Here is a 15,207-nt window from a genome sequence, read left to right as displayed (position 1 = left end):
GTGGTCAGTACCAGGGTAACCTAATGCAAGTTATGTAATAAGTGATAATCTAGTAAGTAAAATTTATGGGGGAAAACACACTAAAAAGATAAGTTAGAGATATTTGATCTACCCATGCCTTGAGTGCTTGTATAGACTAAGGATGGGAATGAGATGAGTGCCTCATCTTCTTGAGAGGGCTTTCTAGTTTCCATATGTGTGATGTTGAGGGTCCGGGGTTCATAGTAACCAGTCCAGGGTAACTCAACGCTTGAGGGTCCGAGGTCTTTTAAGAGATCAGTCCAGGGTAACTCAAGAAGCCATGTGATGACACTCCCTAGTATGTAGTCTGAGTCTCCTCTGTAGATTTTGTGTATCTCTGGTGGTGTACTTATTGTTGGATGTGGTGTACTTATTGTTGGTGGTATATCTATTGTCAGATGTGTTTATTATAGTTATTTACTTTCATTGATGATGATTGGTGATTCATGATGTTGTACTTTTGACGTGTGGCTTTTGACTTAAGGTGATTATGTTTTATTGACTTTGTCTTATGACCTTGGTATTTGGCTTATTCTTGGTTCATGTATGATGTTTGGTTATGTGGTGTCGATATTGGATTGAGTGTTCTTACTTTTGGATTATTTTATCTTCTTGAGTAGTATGTGTTTCCTATGAGGTAGTTTTGGCTATTAGGGGTACCTTGCCTAGGAATGTTTTAGGTTTGATAGCCGTATGTGGACCGTTCATTATCTTCCCTGCACGGTGGGAGTGGAAGCCTGACTAGGTAACCATGCGGTCGAGAGGTAGTGCCTTCTTACCATTTGGGTCCCCCTTCACATTGCTAGCTGTTGGATGTTCATTGCAGAAGATGTACCTTTATCATTATTATTTCTTATCTTACAGACTTCTTTTCAGATAATGTATATATGTTATCATGTATTCTATTGTACAATATCTATTTTCACATACCCTGTGACATGTGCAGTGGATGTTATTGATTGGATGCACTTTCATTGTATTGTTTATACTTATGCATTTGCTTATGCGATCTTGTATCGGTTATTTCTTTATGATCATGAGACATTGTACTTGGAAACTTAAACTAATTAATTTAAAATTATTAAATGTGACTCAACGAAAAGGAACCTTTGGGGAATTGAAACTATATCTGTAATTGCAAATGTGTATTTGTTGTGTATGTTCTTATTGCTTCCGCATTAATGTTATCTTGATGTTGTTTAAACTTTAAAAAAAAAAATAGTTCAGAAAACATTGTAACATGTTAGGTTTATTTCTCTTGGGTTCCCGAGCAGGGCGTTACATTAAATTGAATCAGTTAACTCCTTATTTTACTCAAATTAAATCCGTTAACTCCCTTTAATTTGGAAATCTCCCTTTATGACTGAACTTCACCTTTAATCCTGGCCGTTGATTGAAAATGATCTCGACCATTAATGAATTTCAGGAAAGTCTATTTAAGAGACCCTCATCTCTTCATTTTGAAAGGTTGAATGAGAATTTGCATTGAATTGTTGCTGAAATTCATACTCACATTTTCTCATATTCACATACGCAAAGATCAAGTTTGACCAAAAGTTGACCAGATTTAACCACGGTTGACTTAAGTTGACTAGTTTCGAAAAGAATTTTGAAATAATTAAACGAAATTATTTAATTAAATGGGGTACTTTATTCTAATTAATTAAACAAAGTTATTTAATTAAATGAGAAGCCATTCCTAATTAATTAAATGAAGTTATTTAATTAAATAAGAAAAGTGTCTCTAATTAATTAAAGATTATTTAATTAAATAGAAAAAGTAATTATGAGACCATATCTCATTTTATTAAATTAAATATCCCAACAAAATCTCTCTTCAGTTCAAAAAGGGAAATTTTCAGTTCACTATTGATAAAAAATGAGTTAAATGAGTTACCTCCTTTTTCAACTCAAATTGAATCAGTTAACTCCTTATTTTACTCAAATTAAATCCGTTAACTCCTTTTAATTTGAAAATCTCCCTTTATGACTGAACTTCACCTTTAATCCTGACCGTTGATTGAAATCGATCTCAACCGTTGATGAATTCCAAGAAAGTCTATTTAAGAGACCCTCATCTCTTCATTTTGAAAGGTTGAATAACAATTTGCATCGAATTGTTGCTAGAATTCATACTCACATTTGCTCATATTCACATACGCAAATATCAAGTTTGACCAAAAGTTGACCAGATTTAACCATGGTTGACTTGAGTTAACTAGTTTCAAAAAGAATTTTTAAATAATTAAACGAAATTATTTAATTAAATGGAGTACTTACTTCTAATTAATTAAACAAAGTTATTTAATTAAATGAGAAGCCATTCCTAATTAATTAAATGAAGTTATTTAATTAAATAACAAAAGTGTCTATAATTAATTAAATATTATTTAATTAAATAGAAAAAGTAATTATGAGAGCATATCTCATTTTATTAAATTAAATATCTCAACAAAATCTCTCTTCACTTCAAAAATGGAAATTTACAGTTCACTATTTATGAAAAATGAGTTAAATTGGTTAACTCCTTTTTCTACTCAAACTGAATCAGTTAACTCCTTATTTTACTCAAATTAAATCCGTTAACTCATTTTAATTTGGAAATCTCCTTTTATGCCCGAACTTCACCTTTAATCTTGACCATTGATTGAAATCGATCTCAACTGTTGATGAATTTTAAGAAAGTTTATTTAAGAGACCCTCATCTCTTCATTTTAAAAGGTTGAATGAAAATTTGAATAGAATTGTTGCTGGAATTCATACTCACATTTACTCAATATCACATATGCAAAGATTAAGTTTGACCAAAAGTTGACCAGATTTAACCACGATTTACTTGAGTCGACTAGTTTCAAAAAGAATTATGAAATAATTAAACAAAATTATTTAATTAAATGTAGTACTTACTTCTAATTAATTAAACAAAGTTATTTAATTAAAATAGAAGTCATTCCTAATTAATTAAATGAAGTTATTTAATTAAATAAGAAAAGTGTCTCTAATTAATTAAAGATTATTTAATTAAATAGAAAAAGTAATTATGAGAGCATATCTGATTTTATTAAATTAAATATCTCAACAAAATCTCTCTTCAGTTCAAAAAGGAAAATTTTCAGTTCACTATTGATAAAAAATGAGTTAAATCAGTTAACTCCTTTTCTACTCAAATTGAATCAGTTAACTCCTTATTTTACTCAAATTAGATCCATTAACTCCCTTTAATTTGGAAATCTCACTTTATGACTAAACTTCACCTTTAATCTTTGTCGTTGATTGAAATCGATTTCAACTATTGATGAATTTCAGAAAAGTCTATTTAAGAGACCCTCATCTCTTCATTTTGAATGGTTGAATGACAATTTGCATCGAATTGTTGCTGGAATTCATACTCACATTTTCTCATAATCACATACGCAAAGATCAAGTTTGACCAAAAGTTGACCAAAATTAACTACAGTTGACTTGAGTTGACTAGTTTTGAAAAGAATTTTTAAATAATTAAATGAAATTATTTAATTAAATGGAGTACTTACTTCTAATTAATTAAACAAAGTTATTTAATTAAATGAGAAGCCATTCCTAATTAATTAAATGAAGTTATTTAATTAAATAAGAAAAGTGTCTCTAATTAATTAAAGATTATTTAATTAAATAGAAAAAGTAATTAGGAGAGCATATCTCATTGTATTAAATTAAATATCTCAACAAAATCTCTCTTTAGTTCAAAAAGGGAAATTTCCAGTTCACTATTGAGCAAAAATGAGTTAAATCAGTTAACTCCTTTCTCTACTCAAATTGAATCAGTTAACTCCTTATTTTACTCATATTAAATCTGTTAACTCCCTTTAATTTGGAAATCTCCCTTTATGACTAAACTTCACCTTTAATCCTGACCGTTGATTGAAATCGATCTCAATCGTTGATGAATTCCAGGAAAGTCTATTTAAGAGACCCTCATCTCTTCATTTTGAAAGGTTGAATGAGAATTTGCATCAAATTGTTGCTGGAATTCATACTCACATTTGCTCATATTCACATATACAAAGATCAAGTTTGACCAAAAGTTGACCAGATTTACCCACGGTTGAGTTGAGTTGACTAGTTTCGAAAAGAATTTTGAAATAATTAAACAAAATTATTTAATTAAATGGAGTACTTACTTCTAATTAATTAAACAAAGTGATTTAATTAAATGAGAAGCCATTCCTAATTAATGAAATGAAGTTATTTAGTTAAATAAGAAAAGTGTCTCTAATTAATTAAAGCTTATTTAATTAAATAGAAAAAGTAATTATGACAGCATATCTCATGTTATTAAATTAAATATCTCAACAAAATCTCTCTTCAGTTCAAAAAGGGAAATTTCCAGTTCACTCTTAATAAAAAATGAGTTAAATTAGTGAACTTCTTTTTCTCCTCAAATTGAATCAGTTAACTCCTTATTTTACTCAAATTAAATCCTTTAACTCCCTTTAATTTAGAAATCTCCCTTTATGACTGAACTTCACCTTTAATCCTGACATTTGATTGAAATCGATCTCAACCATTGATGAATTCAAAGAAAGTCTATTTAAGAGACCCTCATCTCTTCATTTTGAAAGGTTGAATGAGAATTTGCATCGAATTGTTGCTGGAGGATACAATTAGATTGAGGGAGGATACTAATGATTCTTCAGCTACTATGGAGGATACAACTAGATTGAGGGAGTTATATCCCTACTTATTTGTAGTCTTCCAGGAGTAAGCCTAATCCAAGGTTGGGTGGATGTAGTGCCTAACCTCGTTGACATCTTTTCTAGACATATTATTGCTATTATTATCAAACTATGATAAACTAGTTTTATGTTAATGGATTAGTGGTATTGTTTTGACACTATCAGACATTATGTTATGGATTCAGTTGTTATATGATGAGATCATTTAGACTTTACATTTCATGTATGTATGTTGATCATTATATTGTTTTCAGTTATTTTTGATGATTAGTTAGATGGTTTATTATCTCATGTGTTTTACTATGAATACTTACCCCATACTTGCATGTGTATGGTGTGCATGTTTTCTTATTGTATGGCATTTCTGATGTGGTTAAGGAAGGGAGTCATAGTCACCTGCTTAGTCGGGATCTACATGATGCACCACTTCCTACCATTGCCTGTTTAGCTTAGCACTATATATATTGTATGTACATGCATGGTTTTTCTGCAGGTTGCAGGTACCGGGTATCGACTTCCTTGAATTGCCAGGATGAGTGTATCCTATTATACTATCTCAATGATAAGAGAGGGGAGATAAATTCTCAAGTCCAAATCCCAAACCCTAAAACCATTTGTCCTAGTGAGTTAGGACAAGTATCAGAGTTGAGTACCCACTGAATGTGTTGGATGACATATTTCGTGATTTTTAATCTTTTACACTGATTTTGTATGAATTGTCCTATGATGGGTCTTCATATTTTATCTTGGAGGTCTATGGTGAATTTTCTATTAATTAAGTCTCAACAAATAGATTTAATTAATAAATTAATTATTTGAGAAAATTAAATATCATGATCTTTGATATTTTGATTATAATTAATTAAAAGAGAATTAATTGAGAGAAAAGAATTAAATAAAAGAAAATTAGAAATTAAAATAAATAATAATTATAAAATACTAATAAATTAATAAACAAATAATAGTAATAAAAGTTATAAAAATTAAAATAAAAGTTATAAAAATTAAAATGAAAGTTATAAATATTTAAATGGAAATTATTTAAAAAGTAAATTGGAGTTATAAGCTTGCATGGGAATTAATGCATTTCTCTATTTCTCATGTGTCAACAACACGGGGGTTAGTGCATCAATTAAGCACATGGTGTCTACAACCCTATGGCTCATTGAAAAGGTTGGAAAGGACCCATGCTTAGTTGGTGACACCTTCCAGCTATTTCTAGAAGCATTCTAGAGGTTTCATGAGAGCTCTTTATATATTTAGACATTCCTAGAAGCTTAGACATAGCGTGGATAGCGTGGATAGCGTGGATAGCGTGGGAGAGCAATTGGAGCATTGGAGGACTCGAGAACTCTGAAGAAGGGAGGAGCTTGTTCTGTGGGTTTTCTGAGGAAGAGCGAATTAGCATCAGAATTCGGGTAGATTCTTGTGATTTTACTTATGCTATTTCCGCATCTTGCTTTCCCTATCTTCTTCGTGTCTTCCATATGTCTTCTGAGGAATCTCATATTTCATTATGCATTTTCAATTTGGGCAATTAAAATTTATTTGAGGATTCTATATGCTTAGATCTGAAAATGACATGGGGCTAGGGTTGGAAATTCATAGTTAAACCCATTAGATTAATTATTAGAAATTTTGAAAATCAAGTTTCATAAAGAAATTTTGAAAATTTAAAATTACTTTCGTAAATCTGCTTATACATACATACATATATACATACATACATACATACATACATACATACATACATACATATATATATATATATATATATACATAAGCCTTTATATATATGTATACATACATATGTATGTATAAAATATATATGTATTTGTTTAAAAATCGAATATCATTAATCGAAAAACATTTTTGAAAAAACATTAAATTTTAATCAAAAATTCGAATCGCACCACGCAGTGGAAGCGTTTTGAAAACATTTTAAACATATCACACAGTCCGAATGAGAATCGCGTAAGCGATTTATAAAAAAATTATATATAATATGCATTGAGTCAGGGGGGGACGAGACCCGCGCCCCCTCTGCGGTTGCAGTGTACCCCATCGCAGGTACTGCGACAATAGTGGTACGTAGTACCACCGACGTCGCAGGGCCTTGCGGTACCGCTGAGCGGTAAATGTTTGTATATATGTGTTTTGTTTCTGATTTAAATGAAATCAAATTTCATTACAATCAGTTTTCATATGATATGATGTTTCAATTGAAATTTATTAATTCAATTTTATAAAATGTAATAAATATTTATGTATTTATATATACATATATATATATATATATATATTTATATATATATATATATATATTTATATATATATATATATATATATATATATATATATATATATATATATATATATATATATATATATATATATATATATATATTTATATATATATATGTATATATGTAATATGTAAATATGTTATTAATGAATATTAAAATTGTTTGATAAAAGAGTTAAGTGTTCATCTTTTATAATGATGAATAATCTTATAATTTTATAATTTAACTATTAAGATTTAATTAATAATTTTAGATTATTATATATATATATATATATATATATATATATGAATTTAATAGATAGTTTGGTGGGGAACGATTTCAATAAAATGTTATAATTGAAAATTGGATTTTAGACTTATAGAGGAAAACTTTTATCCATCCAAAAAAAAAACAATAGATGGAATAACGTAGGAAAATGTTCAGCTAATTCTTCCTCTAAACTTGGAAATGTAAATTGAGACTTTTGTATTTGAATTCAAATTTGAAAACTTAGCAAAACCAAAACATGTGTTTACATTGTGTATTCCTTATGCTAATGTTTTGGGTTTTGGGTTGACTAGTGTTGACCAGTATAGGATGTCTACCAGAGGCTTGGGGGTTATGTGATTGTGATGTCATGATGATGTTTTATTCTCAATCTTTATAAACCCAACCATGATTATGTGATGGAATGCTCTATGTATTGGTTGTGATTACTGATTGTTAAAGTTGAGATTCTTATGTTTGAGACCCTTTGACTTAACCATTATTTTTGGTCATCGATCAGTTATCCTTGGTTGTTTTCTCGTCACCATGATGGGACTGAGATGTGGATTTATTCTTAATGATATCATGTTGTGACATGTTTGACTCAACCATTTTTGGAGTCTTTGATCAATATGATTAAGACATATTTTGGTTATTGAGAACCCATGGATACTTTGATTATTAGTGATACTTCAGTTGCCAATAGAGAGTTGTTGTGGTCATGATTTTCTATGGATGTTGCTCATGGAGATTTGATGCTTTTATGCATATTTGATGATTTTACAATGGATATTTGATGATTCTTATTGTGGATATTTGATTATTTTATTATGGATTTTCTTTGGTGATTTTGATGATTTATGATACCATGAGCATTAGGGTAGGATATTTGCATGTAGTGTCGGGAAGTGGCTTGCAATGGGGGCTGGGACCCTAAGAGGTTACCAGGGTAACTCATTGTAAGTTGGATTAATAAGTGATAACATTAACACTTAATACTAACTGAATGAACCTAAAAAGATAAGAGTTTTGGTCCTTGCCCATGCCTTGAGTGCTTGTATAGGCTAGGATGGGAGTAGTGAGAATGCATAGTTGTGACCTTGCATTCCATAGTATGCCTTGTCAGTATGAGAGGATACTAGTGGCTGCATGAGATCAGTATGGACCGGTGGAGTTTAGCTAACTGCCAGGGTAACTTGTACGAGATAAATGCGATGACACTTTCCCGCTTGCATAGTAGGTTCCTACATGTCATTGTGTGCCTCTGGGAAGTAGATGTCTGTTTTGTGATTGGAACCTTTGAGTTAGTATACTTTTAGGATTCCTGGACTTTAGAGACTTGTGCTATGTAATTTTGATAGCCTGTTTGGGGCTTGAGATTATCTCCTCAGCACGGTGGGAGTGGACCACTTAGCGGTTGGGTGGTAGTGTATTTTCCACTCTTATCATTTGAAATTCATTGAGACATCATGGCTAAAGCGTCCTTCGTGATGGTGGATATGTATCCTTTCATTGATGATTAGCATATGTTAGATGATGTTATCTTATGCTTATATTTGCATGTTAGATTACTTCTACATAAGATGTTGTATTTATTAGAAGTGACATTCCTACTATGTCAATGTCGATGATCTCTTCGGTGATTTGGGATGTTACGCACGGAGGGATGGCTAGGGCCCATGATGGTCTAATGATGCTATTAACGGTTGGGAGGAACCGTGCACTTAGTTTATTATGTTTGATCTTATGATGGATGTATCATGTGATTATCTTTACTTTGATATATCATGGATTAGAATAGAGTGATGTACTATATTTCACATATGTATATTCTTTTAAGCCTTCATATCATGCGACATGTACAGTGGATGATTGTGCATTCTGGAATGTAATTTAGAAAGGACATTTGTACATTGTACTTATCATTATTATTTCATGTGGATGTTGTACTGGATGGAAACATGTATGTAATTCATGTTAAGGGATCTTAAAGAATGTAATCTGTTAAGTATGTTATGTTTATTTTTAGATGGACATTGCTATTGCTTCCGTTATTGTGAATAAGTTATGTATGGTATTTACTTTCATGTAAATGTTTTTTTTATACCAAATTTAGTGATATTCTTGGTTAATTCTTTGGATCCCTTGGCGGGGCATTATAGTAAATCTCCCTTTATGACTGAGCTTCACATTTAATCCTGACCGTTGATTGAAATCGATCTCAACTGTTGATGAATTCACATACGCAAAGATCAAGTTTAACCCAAAGTCGACCAGATTTAACCACGATTGACTTGAGTTGATTAGTTTCGAAAAGAATTTTGAAATAATTAAACGAAATTATTTAAATAAATGGAGTACTTACTTCTAATTAGTTAAACAAAGTTATTTAATTAAATGAGAAGCCATTCATAATTAATTAAATGAAGTTATTTAATTAAATAAGAAAAGTGTCTCTAATTAATTAATGATTACTTAATTAAAAAGAAAAAGTAATTATGAGAGCATATCTCATTTTATTAAATTAAATATCTCAACAAAATCTCTCTTCAGTTCAAAAAAGAAAATTTCCAGTTCACCATTAATCAAAAATGAGTTAAATCAGTTAACTCCTTTTTCTACTCAAATTGAATCAGTTAACTCCTTATTTTTCTCAAATTAAATCTGTTAAGTCCCTTTAATTTGGAAATCTTCCTTGATGACTGAACTTCACCTTTAATCCTGACTGTTGATTGAAATCGATCTCAACCGTTGATGAATTCTAGGAAAGTCTATTTAAGAGACCCTCATCTCTTCATTTTGAAAGGTTGAATGAGAATTTGCATTGAATTGTTGCTGGAATTCATACTCACATTTGCTCATATTCACATACGCAAAGATCAAGTTTTACAAAAAGTTGACTAGATTTAACCACTGTTGACTTGAGTTCACTAGTTTCTTAAAGAATTTTGAAATAATTAAACAAAATTATTTAATTAAATAGAATAATTACTTCTAATTAATTAAACAAAGTTATTTAATTAAATGAGAAGCCATTCCTAATTAATAAAATGAAGTTATTTAATTAAATAAGAAAAATGTCTCTAATTAATTAAAGATTATTCAATTAAATAGAAAAAGTAATTACGAGAGCATATCTCATTTTATTAAATTAAATATCTCAACAAAATATCTCTTCAGTTCAAAAAGGGAAATTTTCAGTTCACTATTGATCAAAAATGAGTTAAATCAGTTAACTGCTTTTTCTACTCAAATTGAATCAGTTAACTCCCTATTTTACTCAAATTAAATCCATTACCTCCCTTTAATTTGGAAATCTCCCTTTATGACTGAACTTCACCTTTAATCCTGACCGTTGATTGAAATCGATCTCAACCGTTGATGAATTCCAGGAAAGTCTATTTAAGAGACCCTCATCTCTTCATTTTGAAAGGTTGAATGAGAATTTGCATTGAATTGTTGCTGGAATTCATACTCACATTTGCTCATATTCACATACGCAAAGATCAAGTTTTACAAAAAGTTGACTAGATTTAACCACTGTTGACTTTAGTTCACTAGTTTCTTAAAGAATTTTGAAATAATTAAAAAAAAATATTTAATTAAATAGAATAATTACTTCTAATTAATTAAACAAAGTTATTTAATTAACTGAGAAGCCATTCCTAATTAATTAAATGAATTTATTTAATTAAATAAAAAAAGTGTCTCTAATTAATTAAACATTATTTAATTAAATAGAAAAAGTAATTATGAGAGCATATCTCATTTTATTAAATTAAATATCTCAACAAAATCTCTCTTCAGTTCAAAAAGGGAAATTTTCAATTCACTTTTCATAAAAAATGAGTTAAATCAGTTAACTCCTTATTTTACTCAAATTGAATCAGTTAACTCCTTATTTTACTCAAATTAAATCTATTAACTCACTTTAATGTGGAAATCTCCCTTTATGACTAAACCCCACCTTTAATCTTGACAACTGATTGAAATCGATCTCAACTGTTGATGAATTTCAAGAAAGTCTATTTAAGAGACCCTCATCTCTTCATTTTGAAAGGTTGAAAGAGAGTTTGCATCGAATTGTTGCTGGAATTCATACTGACATTTGCTCATATTCACATACGCAAAGATCAAGTTTGACCAAAAGTTGACCAAATTTAACCACGGTTGAGTTGAGTTTACTTATTTCGAAAAGAATTTTGAAATAATTAAACAAAATTATTTAGGTAAATGGAGTACTTCTAATTAATTAAACAAAGTTATTTAATTAAATGAGAAGCCATTCCTAATTAATTAAATGAAGTTATTTAATTAAATAAGAAAAGTGTCTCTAATTAATTAAAGATTAGTTAATTAAATAGAAAAAATACTTATGAGAGCATATCTCATTTTATTAAATTAAATATCTCAACAAAATCTCTCTTCAGTTCAAAAATGGAAATTTATAGTTCACTATTGATAAAAAATGAGTTAAATGAGTTAACTCCTTTTTCTACTCAAATTGAATTAGTTAACTTCTTATTTTGCTCAAATTAAATCTGTTAACTTCCTTTAATTTGGAAATCTCCCTTTACGACTCAACTTCACCTTTAATCTTGACCGTTGATTGAAATCGATCTCAACTGTTTATGAATTCCAGAAAAGTCTATTTAAGAGACCCTTATCTCTTCATTTTGAAAGGTTCAATGAGAATTTGCATCAAATTGTTGCTGGAATTCATACTTACATTCGCTCATATTCATATACGCAAAGATCAAGTTTGACCGAAAGTTGAAAAGATTTAACCATGGTTGACTTGAGTTGACTAGTTGCAAAAAAAATTTGAAATAATTAAATGAAATTATTTAATTAAATGGAGTACTTACTTCTAACTAATCAAACAAAGTTATTTAATTAAATGAGAAGCCATTCCTAATTAATTAAATAGAAAAAATAATTATGAGAGCATATCTCATTTTATTAAATTAAATATCTCAACAAAATGTCTCTTCAGTTAAAAAAGGGAAATTTTCAGTTCACTATTGATCAAAAATGAGTTAAATCAGTTAACTCCTTTTTCTACTCAAATTGAATCAGTTAACTCCTTATTTTACTCAAATTAAATCTATTAACTCCCTTTAATTTGGAAATCTCCCTTTATGACTGAACTTCACCTTTTATCCTGACCGCTGATTGAAATCGATCTCAATCGTTGATGAATTCTAAGAAAGTCTATTTAAGAGATCCTCATCTCTTCATTTTGAAAAGTTGAATGAGAATTTGCATCGAATTGTTGCTGGAATTCATACTCACATTTGCTCATATTCACATACGCAAAGATCAAGTTTGACCAAAAGTTGACCAGATTTAACTACAGTTGACTTGAGTTGACTAGTTTCAAAAAGAATTTTGAAATAATTAAACGGAATTATTTAATTAAATGGAGTACTTATTTCTAATTAATTAAACAAAGTTATTTAAATCAATGAGATGTTATTCCTAATTAATTAAATGAAGTTATTTAGTTAAATAAGAAAATTGTCTCTAATTAATTAAAGATTATTTAATTAAATGGAAAAAGTAATGATGAGAGCATATCTTATTTTATTAAATTAAATATCTCAACAAAATCTCTCTTCAGTTCAAATAGGGAAATTTCTAGTTCGCTATTGATAAAAAATGAGTTAAATCAGTTAACTCCTTTTTCTACTCAAATTGAATGAGTTAACTCCTTATTTTCTTCAAATCAAATCTGTTAACTCCCTTTAATTTAAAAATCTCCCTTTATGATTGAATTTCACCTTTAATCCTAACTGTTGATTGAAATCGATCTCAACTGTTGATGAATTCTAGAAATGTCTATTTAAGAGACCCACATCTCTTCATTTTGAAAAGTTGACTGAGAATTTACATCGAATTGTCGCTGGAATTCATACTCACATTTGCTCATATTCACATACGCAAAGATCAAGTTTGACTAAAATTTGACCAGATTTAACCATGGTTGACTTGAGTTGAGAAGTTTCGAAAAGAATTTTGAAATAATTAAATGAAATTATTTAATTAAATGAGAAGCCATTCATAATTAATTAAATGAAGTTATTTAATTAAATAAGAAAAGTGTCTCTAATTAATTAAAGATTATTTAATTAAATAGAAAAAGCAATTATGAGAGCATATCTCATTTTATTAAATTAAATATCTCAACAAAATCTCTCTTCAGTTCAAAAACAGAAATTTTCAGTTCATTATTGATAAAAAATGAGTTAAATTTGTTAAATCCTTTTTCTACTCAAATTGAATCAGTTAACTCCTTATTTTACTCAAATTAAATCTGTTAACTCCCTTTAATTTAGAAATCTTCCTTTATGACTGAACTTCACCTTTAATCCTGACCATTGATTAAAATCGATCTCAACCGTTGATGAATTCTAGAAAAGTCTATTTAAGAGATCCTCATCTCTTTATTTTGAAAGGCTGAATGAGAATTTGCATCGAATTGTTGCTAGAATTCATACTCACATTTGCTCATATTCACATATGCAAAGATCAAGTTTGACCAAAAGTTGACCAGATTTAACCATGGTTGACTTGGTTTGACTAGTTTCAAAAATAATTTTAAAATAATTAAATGAAATTATTTAATTAAATGGAGTACTTACTTCTAATTAATTAAATAAAGTTATTTAATTAAATGAGAAGCCATTCCTAATTAATTAAATGAAGTTATTAATTAAATATCTCAACAAAATCTCTCTTCAGTTCAAAAACAGAAATTTTCAGTTCATTATTGATAAAAAATGAGTTAAATTTGTTAAATCCTTTTTCTACTCAAATTGAATCAGTTAACTCCTTATTTTACTCAAATTAAATCTGTTAACTCCCTTTAATTTAGAAATCTTCCTTTATGACTGAACTTCACCTTTAATCCTGACCATTGATTAAAATCGATCTCAACTGTTGATGAATTCTAGAAAAGTCTATTTAAGAGATCCTCATCTCTTCATTTTGAAAGGCTGAATGAGAATTTGCATCGAATTGTTGCTAGAATTCATACTCACATTTGCTCATATTCACATATGCAAAGATCAAGTTTGACCAAAAGTTGACCAGATTTAGCCATGGTTGACTTGGTTTGACTAGTTTCAAAAATAATTTTAAAATAATTAAATGAAATTATTTAATTAAATGGAGTACTTACTTCTAATTAATTAAATAAAGTTATTTAATTAAATGAGAAGCCATTCCTAATTAATTAAATGAAGTTATTTAATTAAATAAGAAAAGTGTCTCTAATTAATTAAAGATTATTTAATTAAATAGAAAAAGTAATTATGAGAGCATATCTCATTTTATTAAATTAAATATCTCAACAAAATCTCTCTTTAGTTCAAAAAGAGAAATTTCCAGTTCACTATTGATCAAAAATTAGTTAAATCAGTTAACTCCTTTTTCTACTCAAATTGAATCAGTTAACTCCTTATTTTACTCAAATTAAATCTATTAACTCCCTTTAATTTTGAAATCTCCCTTTATTATTGAACTTCACCTTTAATCCTGACTGTTGATTGAAATCGATCTCAACTGTTGATGAATTCCAGGAAAGTCTATTTAAGAGAACCTCATCTCTTTAGTTTGAAAGGTTGAATGAGAATTTGCATCGAATTGTTGCTGGAATTCATACTCACATTTGCTCATATTCACATACACAAAGATCAAGTTTGACCAAAAGTTGACCAGATTTAACCACGGTTGACTTGAGTTGACTAGTTTCAAAAGGAATTTTGAAATAATTAAATGAAATTATTTAATTAAATGGAGTACTTACTTCTAATTAATTAAACAAAGTCATTTAATTAAATGAGAAGCCATTCCTAATTAATTAAATGAAGTTATTTAATTAAATAAGAAAAGTGTCTCTAATTAATTAAAGA

This window comes from Cupressus sempervirens, chromosome 11 (genome assembly GCF_028749045.1).
Source record: "Cupressus sempervirens isolate cs-2001-9-10 chromosome 11, ASM2874904v1, whole genome shotgun sequence".
Lineage (NCBI taxonomy): Eukaryota > Viridiplantae > Streptophyta > Pinopsida > Cupressales > Cupressaceae > Cupressus > Cupressus sempervirens.
The sequence above is the reverse complement of the archived record's forward strand: the minus strand, read 5'-3'. Positions refer to the sequence as shown.